The 24,377-nt window shown below is 34.4% G+C and overlaps 2 long non-coding RNA genes across 2 annotated transcripts; one reads left to right on the forward strand and one right to left on the reverse strand.

Annotated features, from left to right (window-relative positions):
- Positions 1-2,019: 2,019 nt before the first annotated feature.
- LOC136799816 (uncharacterized) lies at positions 2,020-6,556 on the forward strand. The gene is made up of 2 exons (XR_010845562.1): positions 2,020-2,540; positions 6,258-6,556. It is a non-coding gene; the product is annotated as an uncharacterized lncRNA (long non-coding RNA).
- Positions 6,326-8,334, reverse strand: LOC136799817 (uncharacterized). The gene is made up of 3 exons (XR_010845563.1): positions 8,265-8,334; positions 6,529-6,605; positions 6,326-6,380 (listed from the first exon to the last, which is right to left on the reverse strand). It is a non-coding gene; the product is annotated as an uncharacterized lncRNA (long non-coding RNA).
- Positions 8,335-24,377: the final 16,043 nt, after the last annotated feature.

A 24,377-nucleotide genomic window follows, 5' to 3' on the forward strand; every position in this document is an offset into this window, starting at 1 on the left:
AAACAACACCAAGACAAGTGCCGCACACCACCACAATCATCAGAGTCAAGTGACGACGAGAGTTAAATTAATGTTTTCAATAAAAATATTCAAAAATTCAAAAAATATCGTGTTTCTTTTTAAAAACCACAATTTACCACGGTTTACCCGTTTTTGATTGCTTCTATAGACTTCTACATGCCGTTATTTAATTAACCCCAACATATTTGAGAATTTCAACTATTCGATTTTAAGGATCAATTTCAGCTAAATCGGACCTTATTTTGGAGAGCGTAAGAAATTTATCGGGAATCGACCTTTTCTACTTCAGAATTTCGAAAATTGTGAAAAATTGTTCTTTTCAGGGATTCGGAATATTGAAATTAGTTGATTTGGTACTGTACCGTCTAACCGCTCTACGCTCCCCTGGACCACTTTACTCTCCCCTGTTTTCCTATTTTTAGTAAAAGTCCGGTTTTTTCGGGTGTTTCTGGATAGAAAAAAAGGGTTTCAAACGTAGAACCGCTGTCAAAAATAGACACAATTTGCAAATGACACTGGTTGGTTAATTTGGCCCAAGAAAATCATTATTTCGGTATATATTGTTCTAATTTAATTCAGACCCATTACCCCTGATTACGCAAGCGGCGAAAAAATAACGCCAATAATAACTTATTATATCAAAACCATCGAATTTCCAAAATTAAATTTGGCAATTAATTCTCTTTAATCGCATATATCATTATCTGGTACGGTTTATAAACTTTAACAACGAAAAATATACATGAACAGTGAAATATATTACAGAAATTTCGTTTTGCAGCAAAAACATAAGGTCTATACATCCGAATTAACAGTTTGCAAGCCTTGTAGTAAAGCCTAGGAGATGCGAGATGGTCAATACCTTAAAGGAAGAAATTTTGGCAGGAATTTAATTTGGCGGATGGCCAAAAAAGTTTTTTAGTGGGAACTTAATTTGGCGGATGGACGAAAAAACTAAATTTGGCGATTGCTGAAAAATTTATCCTTAAAATGGCGTAAAAACAGCAAAAAATGCAAAACCACCTTAACCCTATTATTATCATGCTTTTTTGGATTTTGTATTCTCAAGGGGGGGTGTTTTCCACCACCCTTGCATAACTTTTGATCTAGAAAAGATATGGACTTGAAATTTGGCAGAAATGTTCTCCATCATAAAAGGAGTTCATAGAAAAAAATTTGGGTTGATGACGTCATCATAAATGTGATGACGTCATCACAAAGTTCCACAATTATCGCTGACCAATGAAAAAGTACCATTCAATAAAAAAGCAATTAAAGTTGAACTAATGAAGATATTTCAATTCTGTTTTAAATTTCTAAAAGTCGAAATGAATATCTTCAACATGTTTGCCGGTTTTCAACATACTAATAAAGTTGACAATTAAAATCCATGCAGAAAATGAGCAAATTTTTTCAAAAAACAATGGCGTCATTTTTGATGACGTCAGCAGTTTTTGAATTTTTTTTGAATATTTTTTAAATGTTATTATTGATACCTAAAACCTGTCAAAATTTGAAATTGATTGGATGCCTAGATCAAAAGTTATGATAAATTTAAAATTTTGGAATTTTACAGGGTTTTCGCTGGATTTTATGATATGCCTGCACAAAAAAGTCATAAAACCTGATCTGGTAGGTGTATAATAGTAAAATTTGGTATACATGCTGCTAATAGGATTATATTAAAAGTCAAAAACTTTCAGAGTGTTAAAATTTTTTTTAAGTGAGCTATTAGCAAAAGAGTGCCAGCCTGGTGGAAAACAGCCCCCCCTGATAAAAATAGGGTTAAAAGATATCATATGTTCAAAAAGTTTAATTTGGCGGGAATTTAATTTGAAGGATGGCGGAAAAAAGAAATTTTGGCGGGAACTTAATGTAATTCTTCCTTTAAGGTAACCCAAACAAAACTTAATGGGAATCAGCCCAGAGTCAGAGAAAAGACGAAATCAATAGCCAAGGAGCCTTGAACATTATCTTATAGAGAAATAGCTACTTTTTTTCAAATATAGCTATCTATTCTAGAATTGATAGTTTCAACTTCTCAACATATCGCACTCTTTGATCTATTGTTTTTATAATTGGTTACAAAGGAGTGCCGCTCAGACATTTCTTTCCTTCATTCGTCTCTTATATCGCCATGGAAACGAACAATTAACCCAATTAGTTTTTTCTTCTCCTCTCTTATCATCACGTTAACAAAAGAGATAATTGTCTCTTTAATAGGAGAAGGATCTTTTATTTTTTAAAGAGACGACTTAATAGAATACTCTCTGTACTAAATGGTAATTATGTCGCTCTGACAACCCCATTGTATTTTGATTTAAAAGAACGGCTTAATAAATAAGCATTCTCTGTTAATAAGAAATACATTGCTTTTAAAGAGTTATAACATTTTGATATTTTGTTTAGAATAAAAAGTTGTTTTTATAGATAACTGATACAAAGAGGGTGTGGTGGTCAACTCCGACAACATAAACGGGGGTGATGAGAATTACACATGACAACTTCGATACCAACAGGTAAAGTATTTTACCAACAGATAAAGTATTTTACCAACAGATAAAGTAGCTCTTCGAATGCCCCTTTTTTGAATTTAACCCCCTGAAAAATGGCGAATTTTCCCAGATTGCATGAATGTTTGAATCGCGAAAAAAAACTAGGGTGAATGTCTGAAAATTGGTCCTCTGCGTGATGCGTGAAATGCGAATATTGTTGGCGTGATTGCGTGAAATGACGATTTTTCCCCGATTTCGTGTATGCATGAATTGCAAAAAAAGCGTGAATGAGTGAACATTGGTTAACTGGGGGCCTGTTAAAGAAAAGACACTCTTATGTTTTGGATTTATTTTAGAATGATCTTCAAGATTCTTCTGAAATTTGTCATTCACAAAAAATTGTATTTTTTTTTATTTTTTTTTTTTTTTTTTTTTTGGGGGGGGTAGTCAGCTCCCACAGAGTAAGGTTCCTGAACGAAAATCTTCAATGACTTTTCAAGGACTTTGAATTTTGTCATGAAATTTTGCCAGTGTGTGGGGAATGTGGATTGACACTTTCTGACAAAATTTTGTCATTTCTAATGACGTCATCATGACATGATGATGTCAACAAATTTTGAAAATGTCAAGAAAGGACCCCCGTCGAACTTTTTTTCACCTTCATAATTTTCTTTGAAATTTTGCATATAAACTCAACTTAATAAATGATTTTTAGATGTGTCAATTTTTTCTGCCACCTGCCAGATTCGTGTATTTTGCAGACCAGCCTAAAATAGCACTTAGAACCATTGCAGGGTTTGGAGAAGATCCAATATCGTAAAACCTCGTTGAATATGCCTATTTTCCTCAAAAAATATTAAAAAAAGTCAATTAGGACTTATTAGTCACTTTTTGCCACTTTACAGGCCGGTCTGTAAAATATACTTAACCCAAATCCCATATCTCAGAATCCACAAATGGTTTTAACTTGAAAATTTTTCCAGAGGTAGATATCAACAAAATGTACCCACATACAAAATTTCAAGTCAATCCGACGATTGGTTGTCCAGAAAATGAGCATAGCATATACAAAACTGACTGATCTGTAAATTAACAACCAGGCAGGTAGCCGAATTGAAACTTTGCAGATCGTCTAATATTGTCAAGGCCTATGACTGGTCAAAATTTCAAGTCGATATCACTTGTAGATCTTGAGATCTGGAAAGGGCCTCACCGGTATGCTCCATATAAAAATATAGCAAAATTGGCAAAGGGTTTCGGGTCCATTAATTTCTTAAAAGTAAGAAAATGTTAGAGTATAGCACACGCGCATGAAATAATAATAAAACCACAAGTGATTTTTATGTGCTATTCATTTGGGTCTCTATAATCTCTCCAGTGATTTTGGGGTGGTGAGTATTTCAATCGCATCTTTTGTTCGCTTTTATATTTAGGACATTTTATTTTACCTACAGGTTTTTATTTTTTTAAACCATATACTCACTCCAGATTTTTTTTTAAACCATATACTCACTCTAGCGAGACGAGTACCACCACCCCCCCACCCCCTCCTCAACAAAAGTGAACCTCAATGCCAAATGACCATACGGGAGAAAAAATGAAGCTGAAAGTGCAATATTCCTATCATATAAGAACAATAATATGCTCAAAATGGGCGAGAAATAAGAAGACCTAACTAAGGTCAAGGTGTTTTTCTTATTCGCTGTCCCTTTGAGGGTACATGTAAAGTCATTTCAAATAAAATACTGTATTTGTAACCAAATACAAAATATCTAGGAATTAGAGGCTAAAGGCTTTTCTGATTTTTTGTGATAAAAATGAAGAAACAATGTTAAGCCAAATCTGAAGCAGTATTAAACTTAAAAAGAAGCTAAATGTCTCAATAAATTCTTTATTATATTAACCCTTCGTGCATCTTTGGGGGTCTATATTTGACAACTTTAGAAATACTTATTCAAACGACTTGCAATTTTGCCAGTGTGAACAAAATATTTATCGTCAACTCTGAGCAAAATTTCGCCATCATCGATGACGTCATTGCGTCACAAGGACGTCACCATCCTTTAAAAAGGCTGAAAATAGGACAACCCTCAAACTTTTTTCACATTCATATTTTTTACTCAAATTTTTTGTTGCTACTCCTTAAGAGATATAATTTTGAAGACATATAATTTTGGGGATGGAGGTAAATTCTTTTGACCTGCTATATGTGTGTATTTTACAGGCCCAAAAATGCATGCTCTAATTGCCAAATTTAGGCCCAAAATTTATATCTCTGGATAGAAATAAGGTATTGACTTGAAATTTAAACCAGCGACAAGTAGTGATGATAGAAGCTTGATGTCAAATTCTCAGTGAAATTGGACAGGTGGTTTTCCAGAAAGTGAGCATTTCGGGTAAAATACTGAATGGTCCATAAAATACGGCCTACGTAACCGACTGGCTTGAAATTTTGTATATCGTCTGGTCAAGACCTATCATAGGTTAAAATTTCAAGTCAAAAGCTTTAGTAGCTCTTTTATTCTGGAAGGGGGTCAAAGTGTATATTACAGACCCGTCAGTAAAGTACCAAATACCCATGGGACCAAACTTTTTTCGTAAGTAAATGTTTTTATTCGACAAATCAGCTATCAGAAACAAGTTTAACCCGAAATAACCCAATTTGTGATCTTAACAAATTTGACATTCTGGTCTGTACAGTAGCAACAAAACAGGTGACTGACCTAGAATATTGATATTTATAATATTATTTATATATGATATTTTCCAGGATATTTTGTGTCTTTCGGGTTTTTTCATATGTATTACACCCCTGAATCAGTGACCCGGTCAGATACGCCCCAGTGAATAACCCGGTGAAAAATATGCTCTATAATAGCCCCAGTGAAGAAATGAAGCTGAGTGATCTTAAATTATACACCCCTGTCTCACTGACCTGGTGGAAATTTCATGGTCAGCGGGAATAAAATTGAGAACAAATATCCCAGTGGGGATTAAGAATCCCTTTCAATTTTATAACTGGGATATTTATTTCCATTGTTTTCAGTCCAAAAAATCCAGTGGGGACGGCAAATTCAGACCAAAACTTTACAGTGGAGATAGTAATACTCCATTTTTCCTAATGGGGACGAAATTTGAGGAAATTTCCTCAACCGGGGACGAATTTTAAGCTCATTTTCTCAGTGGCGCGGGGGTCCCACCGGGTCTGTTACACAGGGGTGTACTTATTTTGGTAGACTTTTCCTGTGGTACTGTAAGGGGTCCCATCGAAAAATAACCTCAACCATGTCTTGCGAAGAATGTTCGGAAAGTTAAATGTAGGATGCTAAAAAAACTTTTAAAGATGATATAAAGTAAAAAATATAATGGAATTTGTACAATATTTTAGTTTTTTAAAAAGTGATATAATAATCTCACAGACCTGTTGGGGTTTTTTTTAGCCTGTGGGGATAGAAATGAGGGAATGAATTTTAATGGAAGTATTGATATTTCCCAATTTTTAATGTCGGGGGATTTTTGTGGTATTGTTTTTTTAAGCGGAATGGTAAAACTACACTGAAATTCACATCAGGGATAAGATTGCCCCGAAATTTGGGGCAAAAACTTTAATTTTTTCCCCCCAAGAACGATTTTTAGGCCAATTTTCCAGTAGGTTAGTGGGTAAGGGTCCCAGCGAGTCAGTTAGAAGGGGTTGTGAGAATTGAAATACTATTTACAAATTATTTACAATTATTCATTTAGATGGGTAGTGACGAAGTGGTGGAGGATAAGACAAAGGTTGACGTGGAGGATTAAGTGGACGAAGTGGTGGAGGATAAGACAAAGGTTGACGTGGAGGATTAAGTGGTCGAGGCCAGCACATTACTGAAAAAGAAAAACAGATTGACATGTTTTAATCGATAACAAAAGGAGTTAATTCGAGGGTGGACACTCAAAGGCGGAAATCTGCCTTTTTCCGTGCGAATTGCAGAAATTTGTATATACATAAAATGTAATCAGAAATTTAATTTACCTTGACTATAATTTAATAGTCTATAATATTCGTTATTGGTGTCCCCTTTCCAATGAACGGTGTTAGTAACTCCTTGGCTAGAAAATAAAGTTTTAAATAAATTTTTTAATGAGTGTCCAAGGAAAGTACAAGTTTTTTTAGCAAAAACCCAAGGTTCAAGGCTTCTTATGTACCAAGAGAACTAATTTTTACGGGAACTAATTTTCCCAGTAGACACCCAAAATGCGAATATTAGTTCTCGCGACAATTGGTTCCTGTGAAAACTAGTTACTGCGAAAATTAGTTCCCTTAACCCTTTAAGTGCCAAGCTCTTTTTTTCTAAGTTTTTTTAGAAAATTGAATGGTTCAAATTTTAAATCGTTATATCTCCGGAACTAGAAGAAGTTAAAAGCTCGTTCACAGCTCGTTTTGAAATAGTTCAGAGTCTTCTCTTTCTTTTGCGGGCCTTCGGCGCCGCGCGATTTAGAAGGGTGGGGTGGGCGGTGGCATAGGGGGTAGGTGATAAGGATCAAAGCAGTCATATACTGAATTGACGGAAAGGTACCCAGTGGAATAACGTTCAAATCAATTCACTAGAGGACAGAATAAAGGAGAACAGGGTCAAATTTGGATGTTTCTTGGATCACTCGTTGACCAGAAATGGTCGAAAAGGAAGAAAGTTGATTTCCCGGTATGGTCGTTTGTTTATATACCAAAAGAAGCGTATTTGGATGTAGAACATGTGCACCTGTGCCTAGTTACAATTTTTTACTCAGTGTAAACTTAAAATTGCAATATCTCAAGAACCAAGAACTATTGCAGTGAATACCATAAAATTTGGACCAGGGAAAGATATTATTTAAATATCTATCGAAAATTTTTTGAAAAGTGCTTTTGTCAGCATTTTATTGCAAAACTTACGTTTTTGCATTTATTGCTGACGTCATCAAAATTTTGGCAAAAATTATTTTGATCTCTAGCTTTTAAGTACGTACGTCATCATTGTGACGTCACAAAAGGTTTTTTTTATTGATAATTTTTTAACTAGGCACAGGTGGGAACATGTTCTACGTCCAAATACGCTTCTTTTGGTATATAAGTGACTATACAGGGATGGGTGCTATTGGTGGGAAAAAGTTAAGTTACGTTTTGGACGTGCCGTACCAACCCTGCGTTGATAAAGTTCGAATAAGTTTGCAATTTTGTACTGTTGTTATAAAGATAATCGCGAGTGGAATATTATCATGTAAAAAACTTTTGAAATGTTTTAAAATACCTTAATCCTACGGTGTAACTTCAGGGAGCTGTCAAATAATTCTTAGGTGGGCCCTATCACATGGAAAAATCCAGCCCGGCAAACCAGGCTGGCCCGCCTTGCCGGGATTTCGGCATCCTTAAAATTTCTTCGTAAAAAGAAAAACCTATCATATGAGAAACGGCATATCGGCAAAAAGAAGTGAGATCCCAGCAAGCTGGGCTGGCTTTTTCCCATATGATAGCTCCAGCCCGGGTAAAAGAGATGAAAACGTTCGAAACGTCACTAAAACGTTCAAAAAGTCATTTAAGACGTTACATTCCCAATGTTTTGATGCTTAAAATAGAAACAAACTTCCAGCCTGGCTGAGTGACGACGTTTATATTGTAATTTAAAAAGTTACCATTACTGAAGAAAGTCTTGATAGGAAAAGAGTGCATCAAAAACTTGAACATAGTCAAAGATATTTCAATGTCATTTATAATAGAATTTGTTGACTTACGGCTGATCAATATTTTTGGGTGGCAGGTTCACTGACAGGCTCACTGGTGGCAGTCTTTTCATAAGGTTGCAATGCTCTAGATTTGAAAAAATATTTCTCATCACTTTAATAGCATTTTGGGTAACGGCACGAAAGACTAAATTACATAGTTATTTTTTGTAGGAATTCTTTTTAATCATGAGGCTCAAAATCTTAAGAATTCTAAGAATACACGTTTATTTTATAAGAATACACTCTATAAGAATGTCCATGATGAAATTGGCCAAAAAATTAAGAATGAGGCTAAGAATATGGCTATCCTAAACAATTGTAACCAAACCGAACCAAACCCTAAATATCTCCTTGTCCTCTACTTGTCATACACTCACATTTTTCAACATACAGTATTTGAAAGGAACTAATTCAATCACGCTGGAGCCTCTGGTAATATTTTTACCTAGTCACAGTCACATATTCTTACAAAATAAGTAATTAAATAAACTGTAAATACTGATCCATTTACCTTCCGTAAAACCACAAGAATTGAACCGTGACATGATTGCGTGAATGAATGAATGAAATAAAAAACTGTTCCTCTATAGCATTCTCATAATTTCGAGAAGAGCACGCTCTTTAAACCCTTTGTTTAATCATGTGTAAAGTGTGCAACTCTTTCACTTTTGTCGTATGGCCTCAATGTAAATAGTTAAATGGAGATTTTAATCTAAACTAGATCATCGAGATAAGAGTAAATAAATGATAAATTGCCGGCTTGATTATTTCACAAGAATTCCCATTGCCTTTCTCCCATTGCATGTAGGAGAAAACATAAGCGAAATAAGTCATGACATCAAATTGTAATATAAACACGCATGAGCAGGTACCCAAATCAAGAGTTGAAATCTATTTTTGTTCACGTGCTAACTTTCATAAACACTTTATTCTTTAAAAACAAACTAAGACAACTAAGCTCATATTCTGGATTTTTTTTACTGGAAGTTATTCTTTGGCATGTAAACTTGCATCCGTTTTTTATTTGAAGTCTCTCTCTTTTCCCTCAGTTCTTCTAAGCATTTTAAGTAACGTTCCTAAATAGATTGAATCCCGAATAAGGGAATTTCCCATAGTCACGTGACAACTAAGCTCACATTCTGAATTTTTTTTTACTGGAATGTATTCTCTGGCACGTCTACTTGCATCCGTTTTTTTATTTGAAGTCTATACCTTTTTTCTATTAAGAGCTATTTACGTTTATCGAATCCCGAATGCGAATCCCGAATACCGAATACCTAACTCCAGAGAATGAATGTACCACGAAATTGATGGTATTACGGAATTGGAGACTTCTTGAGTGTGCAATATGCATAGGCAAAGAAAGCCCTAGGCTGAGAATCGAACTCAGCTTCGAATTTCAAAAATTTGAAATCGAACACCTTGCGAGGGTTTTAAAAGGGCTGAAAACAAAAAACTGAAAACCTATATCAAGAGAGACACTAATGATATAATTTCTTTTTAGGCTTTAACTATTTCAACACCGCCCCCAGCTAATTTTATGCTCTATTGTTTGCATTTGCCAAAGCAAACCTCTTTTTTATAAGCATACTGAAGCTCAAATTTCTTTAAAAATCAAGGATATTCTAAGCATACCTCGAGGCTCAAGGTAGTTTATTAGCATTCTTTCCAAGGCTTTAAAAAACTTTGATGTTCTTTAGAAAAACATCTTGTTTATTGTTTATTGCTATTCGGAGGAATGAGGCTTCCTTTCTGTATGATTGGGCGTGGGCGTGGAGAAAAAATTTTGACCGAAAGTATAATATTTTAAAATTTTCGACTGAAAAGTCAAGTTGGTAAATCGTAATAAACGTAAGTCTTAAGGTTCCTCGAATAAATACTGTACTTCTTTGCAAAATTCGTCTAGTTAAATTAGATTTTGCTCTTAAAAATATTTTTCAAAGACTTTTACAATGATTCCCTTAACAGGATCTTGCTGGCAATGTCACATCTGTTTTGATTGAGCTTTTTCGAAGAAGGCATTCAGTTGTTAGTTAGGGTTGAGGGTAGCCAGCCCCTCATTGGTCGTCGTATAAAAATAAGTATAAAATTTAGAACACAAGAAAAGTAAAAAAAAAATTAAATAAATGCAGAACCAATGAGAAGCTTGCAACCCAACTTGTCATTAATTAAGTGACGTTCTATAGCCTGAACACCTATTAACCGATTATACTCTTAATTGTGAAGCAATACACGCTTTCTTGGCCGTTTGTTTGTCTGTGTGTCCAAGCTTTTTTATAAGAAACTTTGCACAAACATTATACATTTTTTACAGCAAAAAAGACAGAAGACAGAGATCGAAATTGTCGTTTTAAGGAGAAACTAGCGATGACGACAAACGAAGCTCGAAGTGGATCTTTTTAGACACATTGATAAACCTACCATCTACCATTAATGAATTAATCACTATTAGAACGAAGAATCGTTTTTCGATTTTCCTAATACTAATTCGATTTTTTTTTTTCATAAATGATTGTTTTTTTTTAGTATGAGTGTTTTTTTTCTAGCTTATAACTTTGGGCTAGTATGGCTAAAAAAAACTTAGAAAACTTTTTAAATTTCTATGGTGTCATTGCATGAACCCTTAAATGGCTTAAGAAGGTCTTATAGGTACTAATTTTCGCGTTTTTTTTTCAAAACCGTTCAAATCCACCTGTATTATATGATTGAAAGAAATTAGTCTCAATTCTTGAAAAAGGCAAAAAATCATGACAAATATTAATTTTCACAAAATGTGATTTTTTTCGTTTTTTTTTTTTTTTTTTTTTCGTTCACGGGTCTATTTACGGCCCTAGCTAAAATTGTGGTATATCGGCCCCTTATTTAGTGATTTTCCACCCGGGACATTCTTATTCCAACCCCCCTCCCCCTGGCAATTAGTTTCTGAAATAACTTTTCACAGCCGGGGGGTGTCTGCTTATTCCAGATCCCCCGTCTATTAGATACCGAAGAGTATATTATATTTCGTTGATTTTAGTAATTAATACTCACGTTTTAAGCTGATCAAAAGAACACAAAACACAAAGGGAAATGAAAATACTACACAATTATTGTTGTTTTTTGTAGATTTGTTGTTATATAAATAACTGTTTTTAATCCAACTATCTGCTTCAACTGATGAAAGATGAGAGAAGATCACATTCAGGTAAGAGTTCTCTAAATCTGCGTTTGCCAGCATCTGTGATTTGTCGAGGTCTTGGGCTCAACATGAGACGCGTGAACTCTTTAGGTAAAACTAAAGCAAGACGTGCAAGCTCTGAGTCCGTTTGGATGCACCTTGTGTTTACCACGTTCAAACAATGCAAGTGTTTAAAACGGGGAATTGACTTAAAAATTCCATAGCTTGTCAAGTACATACAGCCATCCACCCAAAGTTCTCTCAAGGAATCCATACTATCGGAGATTCTTTCTAAATCTTGGTCCACAATGTTCCATCGTTTGATTGACAAAATTTGAAGAAACCGTGCACATGGTGCCACACACAAAGCTGTTACCCTAGTATTATAACATATCCCTCTCAGCTCCATTTTGTTGAGCATTATTTCACGTAATTTAGTGCATTTTTCTAATAATAGCTTGATACCAGTCTCACATGGTTCCTTTACTCTAATTCTCAAATGTTTTAAGGAATGACAAAACTTTCCAATCATTTGGAGTCCAACATCATCCACTTGTGTATCGCACAAAATAAGCCTTCGGAGATTGGGACAGTTTGAGCAGAGAAAAGAAATACCATGATTTGTGCAAGGCTTACCAAGGAATCTACGACTATCAACTTCTATTGAAACGATCCACGCTCCTTCGTGTCTTCTAACAAAGTCGAACACAGCTTTGTCTCCATCGAGTGCAGATAGACTTTTCAGTCTTAACAACAAAGAACGGTCATTTGATAAATGATACCATCTGGTGCAAACTTTAGAAATACTCTCAAAAATCTCCTTCGGTTCGCAAAAAGAAAAGATTTGTAAGATAATGCTTTTCCGGAAGAGTGTTCATTTTGACTGTAGCCATTGATTTCACATCGCGCCATTTTATAATAGCATTTTATCTCTACGAACGAGTGTTTTATAATTGACACTCCTTCATAGTGGGAGTAAGAAAGCAGGAAAATGTGCCTGCTCTGTTTACCAACCAAAAATACTTTTTCAAACCCGTGTCAGTTGTACGTTAAGTCAACAGTCGCATTTTTCACACATGTTCACTAGTTCAAATACACATTTTCGGGATAAAATTCATTTATCTTGCTGCACGAGTTTATAACGCTGTAGGTTGGAAAACATTCCTTTTTATATAAGAACGATTTTATAAGAACAATGAGGCCTTAAAATGGCCAAAAGTTAAGAACAAGTTAAGAACAGTCCCAAGATTTGGAAGGCCTTTTTTGCTTTTTTGTGAAAACTAGGAATAGATACAAAGCAAAAATTGTCCTAAAATAGCTTGAAAATAAGGATAAAATAAGAACATATTGAGACTGCGCTGACCTGACTGGATTGATGGAGGGATTGTCAGGTAGTAAACTTCACATCGACTCGCTAGATGACAAAATTTAGTAAATCAGGACCAAATTTGGTGGTTTTTAGTTCACTCGTAGCTAAAAATGCCAAGAAAGGCTAGGGTATTTAGGCAAATAAGGGTCCAGGTATGTGCACGCGATAACGGTACCTTTTTCAGACCACCAAATCTCCCTAAGGGTCACAAAAAAACGATCTACGTTCTGAAAGGGTCCCAAAAATGGCAAAGAATTTTCTCTCTAAGGGTCAATTTTCGATTTTTGGTTCGGACATACCCGTCACCTCGCAAACATAGTACGGAAAATCTATTCAATAATTCTTGAAAGAAAATTTTCATAGAAATAAATCGAAGTAACGAAAATGCCAAACATTTTTAAAATTTTGAAATTTGAAAAATAAATAAAATTCAAATTTCAAAATCTGAATTTTAAAAGATTACAATTTCCCCCCTTAAACCCTTTACCTACCGATGTCGGCATATACCGACAAGGTCTATATAAGAGGGTAAAGCCCTATTGCAAGGCTTGAACTTGAAATCCTCATTTTTGGTCTAAATTGCCAGAACAGTATTTATCTTTGTGATCCAATAGAAAAGATTTCAAAAATTAGTCTTTTCACCGAAATTCGGAGTTTAAAGATAAAAAACTACCAAAATTATAGAGATATTGACGGGTTTTTTATCTTATTAACGAGTGAACTAATAGTCATTAAATTTGGTGAACGAAGAGGAGACTCTGAGCTATCCAAAAGACTATGCTATGAACCTATGAACGAGCTTCAAATTATACCGCCAGCTTTAAGACCCAAAATTTTAGGTAGTTTATTAGGTGTACCACCTGCATCACCTCTATGACCCTAACCAAATGTAAGAAAACCAGTCAACAATGGGTTCAGCAATAAACACAGGCTCGAGAACTGAAGAATTTTAAACTTTTTTCTAGTGATGACAACAAACGAAGCTCGGCCCTGGAAGTACAAAGTACTCTATCATTCTCATTAAAAAAGCGTGTATGGTTACTATTTTTCCAGAGCTAGATTACCATTTTGTCAAGTTAGAAATGTCTAAAGGGGCTAGCTCTCGAAATTCACTGACCTACACGCTTTTTGTTCTTGTTCACCACTCATTTTTTAACAACAACAACAACCCTAGCTTGGTAGTTTCAACTGAGTTCAATTCTCAGTCTGGGGTAATGCTAAATGCACTCATTTATCAAACAAAAAAAAACTTGGCGAAGATACTGACCAAACAAACGTTTTTAAAGGTATTTTTTCAATTAAAAGGTTTGAATATGGGCCAAACAGCTATTTCTTCATAAAAGATCTTAAAATCAGTGAAAATTGAGACAGGGGTATCAAAAGTCTATTTTACAATAAAAATCAGCACGAAATCAGCTGACAACGGGCTGATTTTTATCTCATTTTTTTTAACTCGATAGATGTGCAAACTTTCTCGTCCCCCTTTTTTTTCCTTCCCCCTTTTTTTTTCGTTCGCCCCCCTTGACGTCGAAGATCGTTCCACGGGCTAGCAGCCGAGCCTCAACAAAATTTTACTGGTTGTTATTTTGAAAAGAGAGTGAGAACCCCATCCTTCAGCATAATTCTTTTCTTCACATATACCTATCGCATGTTTTTGAGGCGTATGGTTCGTAATGGTATGAAGCATGTTAACGAAAAGGAGAATGATTTTCGTATGGTATTGAACAATGTTCGTTTACATGAAATATGTGGTACGAAAGATGTTAGTGTTTTTATTAGAAATCAGCAACGTAGTTACTTGGCACATGTTATTCGCATGAATGTTCACAGAAATGTGAAAAAGCTCACGTTCAATGATGACATATATACAAGGAGAGGGCGCTCCGTTAAGTCGTTGGTTGATTTGATTATTGAAAATGAAAATGTCACTCTTGATAGATTTTGCAATCTCGCGTTGCAAAGAAAACGTTAATGGAAATGTGATAGATTGATATTATTTAATATTATTTACGAGAGACTGGGTTACCCAGGTTTTTATTCTATTTATTTGACGAGAGTTCGGTGTGAGGATGTTTCGGTCCACCAAAACAGATTCACACCCTATTCGACCTAGGAATAGGGAATAGTAAAATTTCTTAATAACTCGTCATTTAAAGATATTGTTCAGACTGGAGAAGTTGATGGTTTGCTGTAAAAAAGTTATTTTCTATATTTATTTGCATATCTTGGACATCATGCACTTAAAAATGAGACAGAATTTAAATTCTCGGTTGAGAGCATGTTCGGTCTAAAATTGAATCAATCATTAAAACTTCAAAATAAGGGGTTTGTTCTTCAAAATAATTAGAGCTTAGTGTGATTCGCTGAATTCAATTTCACGATAGGCACACCCTACGCACACAAAACCATGAAATTGAATTTCGCAAAAATTTTTCTCTCTTTAGGTAAATAATACAAAAATGAACCAAGATCAAGTTCAACGCATTGTAGACCAATTACAACTTCCATTGTACCAATTGACACCACTTCCCCAACTCTATCCAATACAAAATCGACCAACACATACACCACATACACAACAACAAAGACACACGCTCCTAAAGATAATAGACTTTATAAATAAAAGCAAGACAAATGAAAATGATCACAATCCGCACGAATATAGCATAAACGACATAAACCTATACTTTGAAGATGAACTTAATAAATATCTGTAAATATCAAGTGCTGTTTTTTTTTAAGATTTCTTTTGTTTTTATATTGTAAATACCCTGTAAATAGTATGTACATAAACCTCATAACCCTAAATGCCAATATCAATGTAGGTTAAGAAAGCTCAGCTATAGATGTACCCTATCGAGACAACTTCTGTTTTTCCATGCACGCTTTTTTATAAGAACTTACTCTTTAAGAATATTCCTTAATTTGTTCCTTATCTGGGACCCCTGCCCACTGCCTTCTTCATCTAGATACATCTTTGCTTCCGCTAGAACCCTTAACACTTTTGCATACATTGTTATACGGAAATCCTTTTCTAAATAAGATTCAAAACCGTGATATATTAAGCGGTTTGTGTAAACCGCAGGTTACAGGTCGCAGGTTACAGGTTACAGGTCACAGGTCACAGGTTACAGGTTACAGGTCAACAAAGTGCAGACCGGAAAAAAGATAATAAGATCATAACATATACATAACATAACATCAATACATAACGCATCAAATTATAAAAAAGTAATACATGTTATTTAGATATTATAAAATGACAATTGAATAGAATAACAACCTAGTGACACTTACTTACAAAAATAATGACAAAATCATAAAATATGATGCCTAACAAGACAAAAGCACGAAAAATATTTATCATGCAAAATGTGATGTGGATGGTGTGAATGGATAAAAAATGGCACCAAACAGAAGCTTGCAAGGTCCCTACGAGAGTGGTTTTAGAAGGATGGAACTAGTTAATTATTCAGTTATTATTTTAATGACTTAATGACAATTTTTGACAAAAATGTTGACAGAATCATAAAATCTGATGCAAGAAAAGACAAAAACACGAAAAATATTTATAATACAGAATGTGATGTTGATAGTGTGAATGGATATAAAACGGCACCAATCAGAAGCTTGTGAGGTTCCTAAGAGAGTGGTTTTAGAAGGATGAAACTAATTAATCCTTCAATTGTTATTTTAATGACTTAATGACAATTTTTGACAAAAATATTGACAGAATCACAAAATATCATGTCTTACAAGAGAAAAACACCAAAACTATTTAGCATACCGAATGTGATGATAACAATATGGCTGGATATAAAATTACACCAATCAGAAGCTCGTGAGTTCTCTGAGAAGGTAGTTTTAGAGCGATGTGTTTTATTATATGTAACCATCATATAACATTACAAACATTACAATATGTAATATACCTGTTATACGTATAATATGGTTTCAAATATTTTCTGGTCTGCGTTATACACGGCGCAAACTGCGAAAGATCGATAAAAGCACATGGTTAAGTTTTGATGTTTGAAATGGTTTTATATGGATGAAATTGCTTGAGAATTATGTTTTTGATAATTCTTTGTGTTTTCCAAACATTTTCCTCTCCAATGACATTGATTAGAGTCAACCTGTCATACTGACCTGTAACATGTAACCTGTAACCTGTGACCTGTAACCTGCGGTTTACACAAACCGTATATTAAGCATAACCATTAAATTCATTTGCGATACTGAGCGTTTTATCTTAAAAGTTTCATTTAGTGAAAGGTAAAGAATTGCAAAGCTTCTATTTATATGACTCTTGAAGCTTTGCTTATAAAAAAGTTTCCGGAAATCGAAGAAAGTTTTTTTTCGAAAGCTGAGAAGTGATTTTTGACCCACAACCGACGATTGAAGTTTTTATTTTAATGAAAAATTGACAAAAAGCTACTCAGAGTGTGAAAGGGTATGCTGCAGTTGAAAATTGAAAGGGCGTTGAAAAATATAGGGCGCTCGAGGGAGGTAGGCGTTTTTCAAAAATAAATTTAAGATTCGAGTGATTTGCCGTTAATTAGTAAATCTATTTCAAAAAATATTATATCATTATTCCATATATTATTGGGTATGTTACAAAATTCAAGCTTATTATGTCAGATCGACACGTCACTTTAGCCAGTAATAAAAAATGTTTGAATGACAATAATAATAGCTTTTTTGGTGAATCTAGAGTAATTGGATATAAATCAATAATAATCAAAGGTTTTAATTCCCCGTAGACACTAGTTTTGGAGCGATGAGAAAATGTTGTATTATATATTATTTTTGTATTATCACGTTATGACATATTATCAAATATTATACTTTTGGTCTGTAATGTTTTTCAAATATGGTTCATTCCGATCTGTACTTTGTTGACCTGTGACCTGTGACCTGCGACCTGTGACCTGTGAACTGCGTTTCGAACCAACCGAAATTACTATATTAAGAATGAATACTTTTGCATACTTTTGCTTTATATAATTTTACTAAAAGTCACAAAAAACTAGCAAGATTCAACAATTTTTCATGAAGCTATTAATAAAAGAACTGACAGGGTGGTGCAAAACCCCCCTCGTTGGAATAGGGTTAAACAAAAACATCTAAACCAATCACAATGCAAGAAAATTGTCATGTGACACATTAACATAAACTTATAATCGCAAATGAGAAAAAATAAAATTCAAAACAAAAGCACGCCCAGTACTATCTCAAAACACCTCATTTTCAAAAACACCACAACCAATAAGAATTTACAAAATAAACACGTGACATATCAGAAGAAACTAGGAAAACTAGAAAAGGGGGTCATAAAGTAGAATGAAAAGAATTATGCTGAAGGATGGGGTTCTGGCTGTCTTTTTAAAATAACAACCAGTTAATTTTTGTTGATGCTCGGCTATTAGTCCGTGGAACGATCTTCGACGTCAAGCCCGTTGTCAGCTGATTTCGTGCAGATTTTTATTGTAAATTAGATTTTTAGATTAGATAGCTTTTGATAGCTTTTTGTTTTTGATTGTTTTGAATTATACTATGTAATCAATCGGCTTGAGGAATACTAGAAACGTACATTAGACGTTCAAAAGACGTTGTTGCCTGCTGGGTGAGTGTGTTTTTTCTAAGAAGACCCTTCTCCATTGAGGCTTTCATCAAAAGAATGGTCAACGCGCAACCTTTTTGTTCTAAAAAAAGTTATACTTTCGGCACATTAACGGTTGTATGTAAATATACAAGAGACCGCCCATCATCGTTTTTAGAGGTAAACAAGTGCATGATATGCAGCAAGTAAAGATACGGGACATAAATTCAACGGGGTCAGATGAAAAGATAACAGCGAAGAAGAGCTATTCGTAACGCAGAGTTAGACTTGATGAACAATTGGACAAAAAATGAACATTTTACGATATTTTATAAGAACATACAGTTATTTTTATACCATTACAATACCCCTCGTTTTAGTAACAGTGACTTCTTATAAAAGGGAAAATTACGTGTGAGAACATTTTATAAAAGTCTCTTAACGGGTCAAAATATCTAACGAGTGTAGCAGGTGCTTAAATACACGTGGATGCATTTGGGTTATTATTGTGTTTCCGTATATGGGAAATCATGCAAAAGTGTTTTGGCTTTTTTGGTACAAATGAAAAGAAAATCACGGTCAAAAGAAAAGACACTCCAATGGAGTGTTTTTGAAAAATACTGCAGGTAAAAAGAATTTCCAATCTAGAATCATTCGCAAAATGGATACGCTCGTGATAACATATAAGTTGCAGTATGCATACAAACATATTCCAAAGATACAAAGGTTTCGTTCTTTTATCGAGGAAATCGTTATAGGGATCGAAAACCGTGTTTTTGAGCTACATGAGGAAAGTAAACTTTTTCCTGATGAAGCAGTGATGAAAATTTTGGATAGCTTGTGTGTGTCTGTATATGATATCTCGGCTAATCTGAAAAGATCAAACCCCAATGAAAAATTGATAGAATTTGAGTACGAAACGATTCTATTCTCACTGCTCAACATTCGAAAGTACTATCGAAATTTCAACTTACCTGTACCCCTTTTGGAAAATTAAATTGTATATAGTGTAAAAATATTCTTTTGTTTGGTTTGACTTCTGCGTTTTAGTAGAGGTCTCTATTACCTTGTGTTTGCCCAGGTTTAAGCGGTAAACAAAACTTAGCACTTATTTTTAACAAGGGTTAGTGAAAAAACTGGCCTACCTTTGTGGGCTCGTCATATGGCCTACTATGTTCACTACATGGGAACCCACTTACGATTTTTACTGAACTCGAAAGTCACCACCCTCACCTACGGATAGGCCCCGTAACGGAGTGTTGTCTCTCCACAAAGCTCGCCAGTCGGCCATAATTTATAATTTTGAAAAACGAAAATATTTTAGACTTTTTTTACTAGGGTCACGTAAATTTACGGAATTTTTAAAATTTTTAAAAGCACCACCACACAATTCTTCATGTATGTAATGCGAAGATTCTTTCTGAGTTTAGCAAAATATTTCAATATGGAAGTGTTAGTTGACTTCCAGGCTATAGCCTTTCTAATTGAATACAAAAAATCAAAAAATTAACGAAAGAAAATATTTTTGCGAACGACAACTGGCGTCTTTCCCTTCCCTTCTCTTCTTTTCTATTTCCGTTGAGAATGTTATTTGGACGTTGAAACAACGTTGTGTGCCAGCTGGGATACACATGAAATAACTATTGATCTTTTTGAGGGGCCAAGATTTACTAAAATAGATTTTCAGGTGTTAAACTGATAAGTTTGTTCGTTTAATCTCACGTCACTTCCCTTTTGTATACTTTTTTTTTGGCTTACTTTGGGCATCGATAATGAATGTTTAATTTAAAATTATATTTTTCTTGACAGGTTTTGTTTAATATACCAATTTAGAAACAATATGTTTACTATTCATATTTTTTGTTCATTCCACCTGTTTATACACGTGACTAGAATTGTATAAAAGCTCGTTTTTTAAAACTAATGCTTCATTATTCCGTGTTCATAAGCAAAGATGGCCGAATTAATGAATCAATTCGTTTGGGATATTGGAAACGAACACGGAATACAATACTTCACAAGAATTATAGTGGAGATGACTCGCGTTGAAACCACCGTCACAGTCACAGCGTACGTCTACTTAATGCGAAGAATGCTAGATGGCGAAGTTCTATATATTTCAGCTGCATCGATCAATTTGATATCGAATTTGAGCAAGAAGTCGACGTTGTGAGCTGATTGTGAACTGGATATATAAACGGCTATTTTTATAGCCACAAATCTATTAAAAAACAATCTGTAAAATATTTATCTTTCAAAATAGAATTGTTCTCCCTCGCTCTCCCCCTTTCACAAAACGTTTTATTGAAAGCATTTTCGTACATTGGATCGAGAGTCCGTAATTCAACCCTTCAGTATGATTTTTATTGACGTAGTTCCTCGTGCATTTGTGCGGTTTGTGTACTCTAAAGTACCTGTTATCACAAGGTAATGCTAAAAATCTCCGAAAATTTATTTGTCTCGTTTTTCTCATAGTTCATTCAAAGAGAAAATGAACACAATTTTTTATAAGCAATCTCTGGCATTGCTGAGAAGTTAAAAATCTAGTACCTGTTATCACAAGGTAATGAAAAAATCTCTCGAAAATTTATTTGTCTCGTTTTTCTCATAGTTCATTCAAAGAGAAAATGAATAAACAGAACAATTTTTTTTTTTAGTAAGCAATCATCTGGCATTGCATGATGAGAAATCTGTTAAAAATCTAGTTTAAAGCTTGCTTAAAGCTTTTGAAGGAAAAAATCAAATTTTTAAAAAGTTTTGATTGTAGCTAAAAATACCTCAATTTAGCCGTTAAAACACACTTTGATACCAGCTAATCAAAAAAATATCAACTTTTTGTAAAAATTTTGAATTTATTTCTTATGAATGATTACTTAACCTCGTTGCCTTTTTGAGCCATTTCGAGGCCTGGGATCGAATTATAAAATTCCCAAAATACCTCAAAAGTCCCAAAATTTCAAGAAATCCCAATAAAACCCCAAAAAATTCAAAAAATTCAAATAAATCCCAACGAATCCTAAAAGTCCTACCAATCCCTGAAAATCCCAAAAAAAACTCAAAAATCTTTCGCTCTTGTATACATGTTTTTTGAAGTGATTTACCTCTCAGGTGTAATTTGCTTTAATGAATGATAAATATTACAAAAATTCCAACTTCTTTCAACTTGTGGGTTTTATCTTATTCACAACAACTGAGATCCACCCCTGGGTTTTGTTCTTCTATATGACTGCTCAGTAATAGAAAAATCATTAAATGATCGTTCTTCTAAAAGTAATCACTCATACGACTTTTAAATTCAGATTTTTTAGAAAATTATCTTAAAAGGTTGCTGGGAGCACGAGTTTTGATGCTTTGATAAATTTAGAATCTGTTTCCGTTTTTCGAAAAAAATGGTATCCGTTAAGAATATCTATAATAGGTTTGGCAACCGAAAAGTCACTAAAAAGCTGTAGAGTATAAGAAAGATTTTCGTATTTATGCATATTCACCGGTGGGCTGAGGATAAAGCGCCCCCCCACTATAAAAAAGTTGGAATATTAAAGGGACTCCTGGGTCTCAGAAGATCTTTTGGCTATCGAAACGTATCTGCCTACTAAAAACAGTAGAATAATAACCCAGTATTTGGGAGAGAATTTTAGGATGCTTGAAAATTCCTCAGAACAAAACAATTGGACTTATTCTCAAAACATAAAAAATGAGATCAAATTTAAATTTAACCATCACTCTGGGGGTCCTACCACTGTACGAAATATTTTCAAGTGCTTTACCCCTCACTTTTTATAAAGTATCGATTATTCGCGAAATATTTGAAAACCCTTCCAGAGATGATATTCAAAATCGAAAAAAAAAAGGATTCATAATCATGAAAATTCCCATATGATATTGTTCTGAAAAAATCATGAATGAGGTGTCAACAGGATTCATTAAAATCTTGTTAGCTTATTTTAAGGTGAATTGTAAAAGTTTGTTGTTGTTTTGACATAATAAATCAACCTTTACAAGTCGTAGAAAAAATATAAATTTTACGTAACAAAATATACTCGAAAATATTCCATTCAAAGATCTAATTATAAGACAGCGGTTAGTTCGAAACGCAGGTCACAGGTCGAAAGATGCTTTTTTGATTTTCGTTTTCTATATTTACTTCTTTGAACTCCATCCTAGCTGTTTTTTATTCTCCCTCGCTCCCCCAGGGAGCACAAGAACAAATATCCGTGTCTATGCTGAATAAAATTGTAGTGTAGATGTGATGATATTCATGACGTCAGCGGTATTGGAACCGCTGAACGAGCGAAACCTTCGGACAATCATCCAGAAGGCGTTACTTTCACATAATAGCTGTCATGGACTTTGAGAATGGCAGCTGAGAACTAACAAAAATATGCGATTTTTCATTCATTTCAGTACCTGCTGTAATATATTTGCTAAAAACTGGTATTCCTCAAGCCGGTTAATTAGTTTTCAATTCATTCAATAATTCAAAAATATCAAAACAAAAAGCTATCAAAAGTTGTCTAATCGTGTGGAAACGACGAGAAAAAATTTGACCATCTTTTTCAAAATGCCTGGAATTGGAGATAGACTCTTTCATTGTGAAATGACAATACAAACGCCTAATTCTTTGATTACAAAAAGGTACATTTTGGATATCGAGTTAGAGGGTGGTGCACTTGTATTCTCAGTGAAAATCGAATCCACGCTCTACTTCGCGACCGGTGGTGGTGATGGATACGACGCTGACACCGAAATGGCTGTAACACGTGGTGAATTTAGGTATTCTGGAACACGGTTGGTTGCTGATTTCTCTTTACGTATCAACAACATCTGAGAGAAGATTGACTTGGTAAAACGGCTATTTTTATAGCCACAAATCTCCTAAAAAACAATCATGAATTATGAATTATTAAGAATTATGATTTTTATGTTTTATCCCGGGAGGGGGGGTACTAGGGTTGAGGGATGATGGGTATGTGCGTGTCGGACCTCCGAACCCTAACCCTTAGAGAGATTTTTGCTGAAAAGATGACCCTATAGAGACTAAATTGCTAAAAAGGTGACCCTTAGAAAGACTTTTTTACAAAAATTTCTTCGATTTGTGAAAGAATTTCTCTAATTTTTGAAAATTTTCTTACTTTTTTGACTTTTCACTTTTCTTTGACCCGAGCTTATGAAAAAACCGACCCTTAGAGAGACTGATTTTGACTTTTTGTTGTTTTGGTAACCCTTAGAGAGACTTTGGGAGGGTGAAAACTCTACCGTTAAGGCACACACATACCCAGTACCCATTTTTGTATCTATTTTGTATCTTTTCGAGTTTGGTACAAGTAGGCTGGAACCATGTTGTTATGAGTTCAATTGGTATACACGTGCCTAATCACCCGTACACACCATCTGTATACTAACCTTTTATGTGGCATCATGAATTTTGTTTACTTTTCTTATATGTGTCCTAAATTTCTACTTATTAAGAAAAAGAAAAAATACGTTTCTCTATAATCATATGGATAAAAAAATCGCACTGGGAGAGAGATAGAGACAGAGACAGAGACAGAGCAAGCTATTATTTTCAACTATGGTACATCCATTGTTTTCTATTACTAATTAATAAAAACAGTAACTTTTTCGTGGCTCATGGTGTTCGAACCATTTAATGTTTTTCCTAAAAATCGAAAGCATGATTAAAATCCTTTTTGGTTACAATTTTTTTATGAGAACGAGGAAATTTTGCTTGAGCCTTAGCTATTCTTATACTTTTTCGAAAGCAGCCACTGAGGAGCTTTTTTTAATTAGCTGTTCCGGAGGCCTATGTGGGCTGGAAATCACTGAGCTGTTCCAGGAAAATTTGAAAAATTACTCTCCTGGAAAAATACAGCTGTTCCTAGAAAAAATATGAAAAATTTAGCTATTTGCCCCTTGGCTGGAAATTCGGAGCTGTTCCTGTTTGCCAGCTAGAAATTCGGAGCTGTTCCGAAAATCAGCTTAAAAATTGGAGCT

This window comes from Clytia hemisphaerica, unplaced genomic scaffold (assembly GCF_902728285.1).
Source record: "Clytia hemisphaerica strain Z4C2 unplaced genomic scaffold, Clytia hemisphaerica genome assembly, whole genome shotgun sequence".
NCBI classification, from domain to species: domain Eukaryota; kingdom Metazoa; phylum Cnidaria; class Hydrozoa; order Leptothecata; family Clytiidae; genus Clytia; species Clytia hemisphaerica.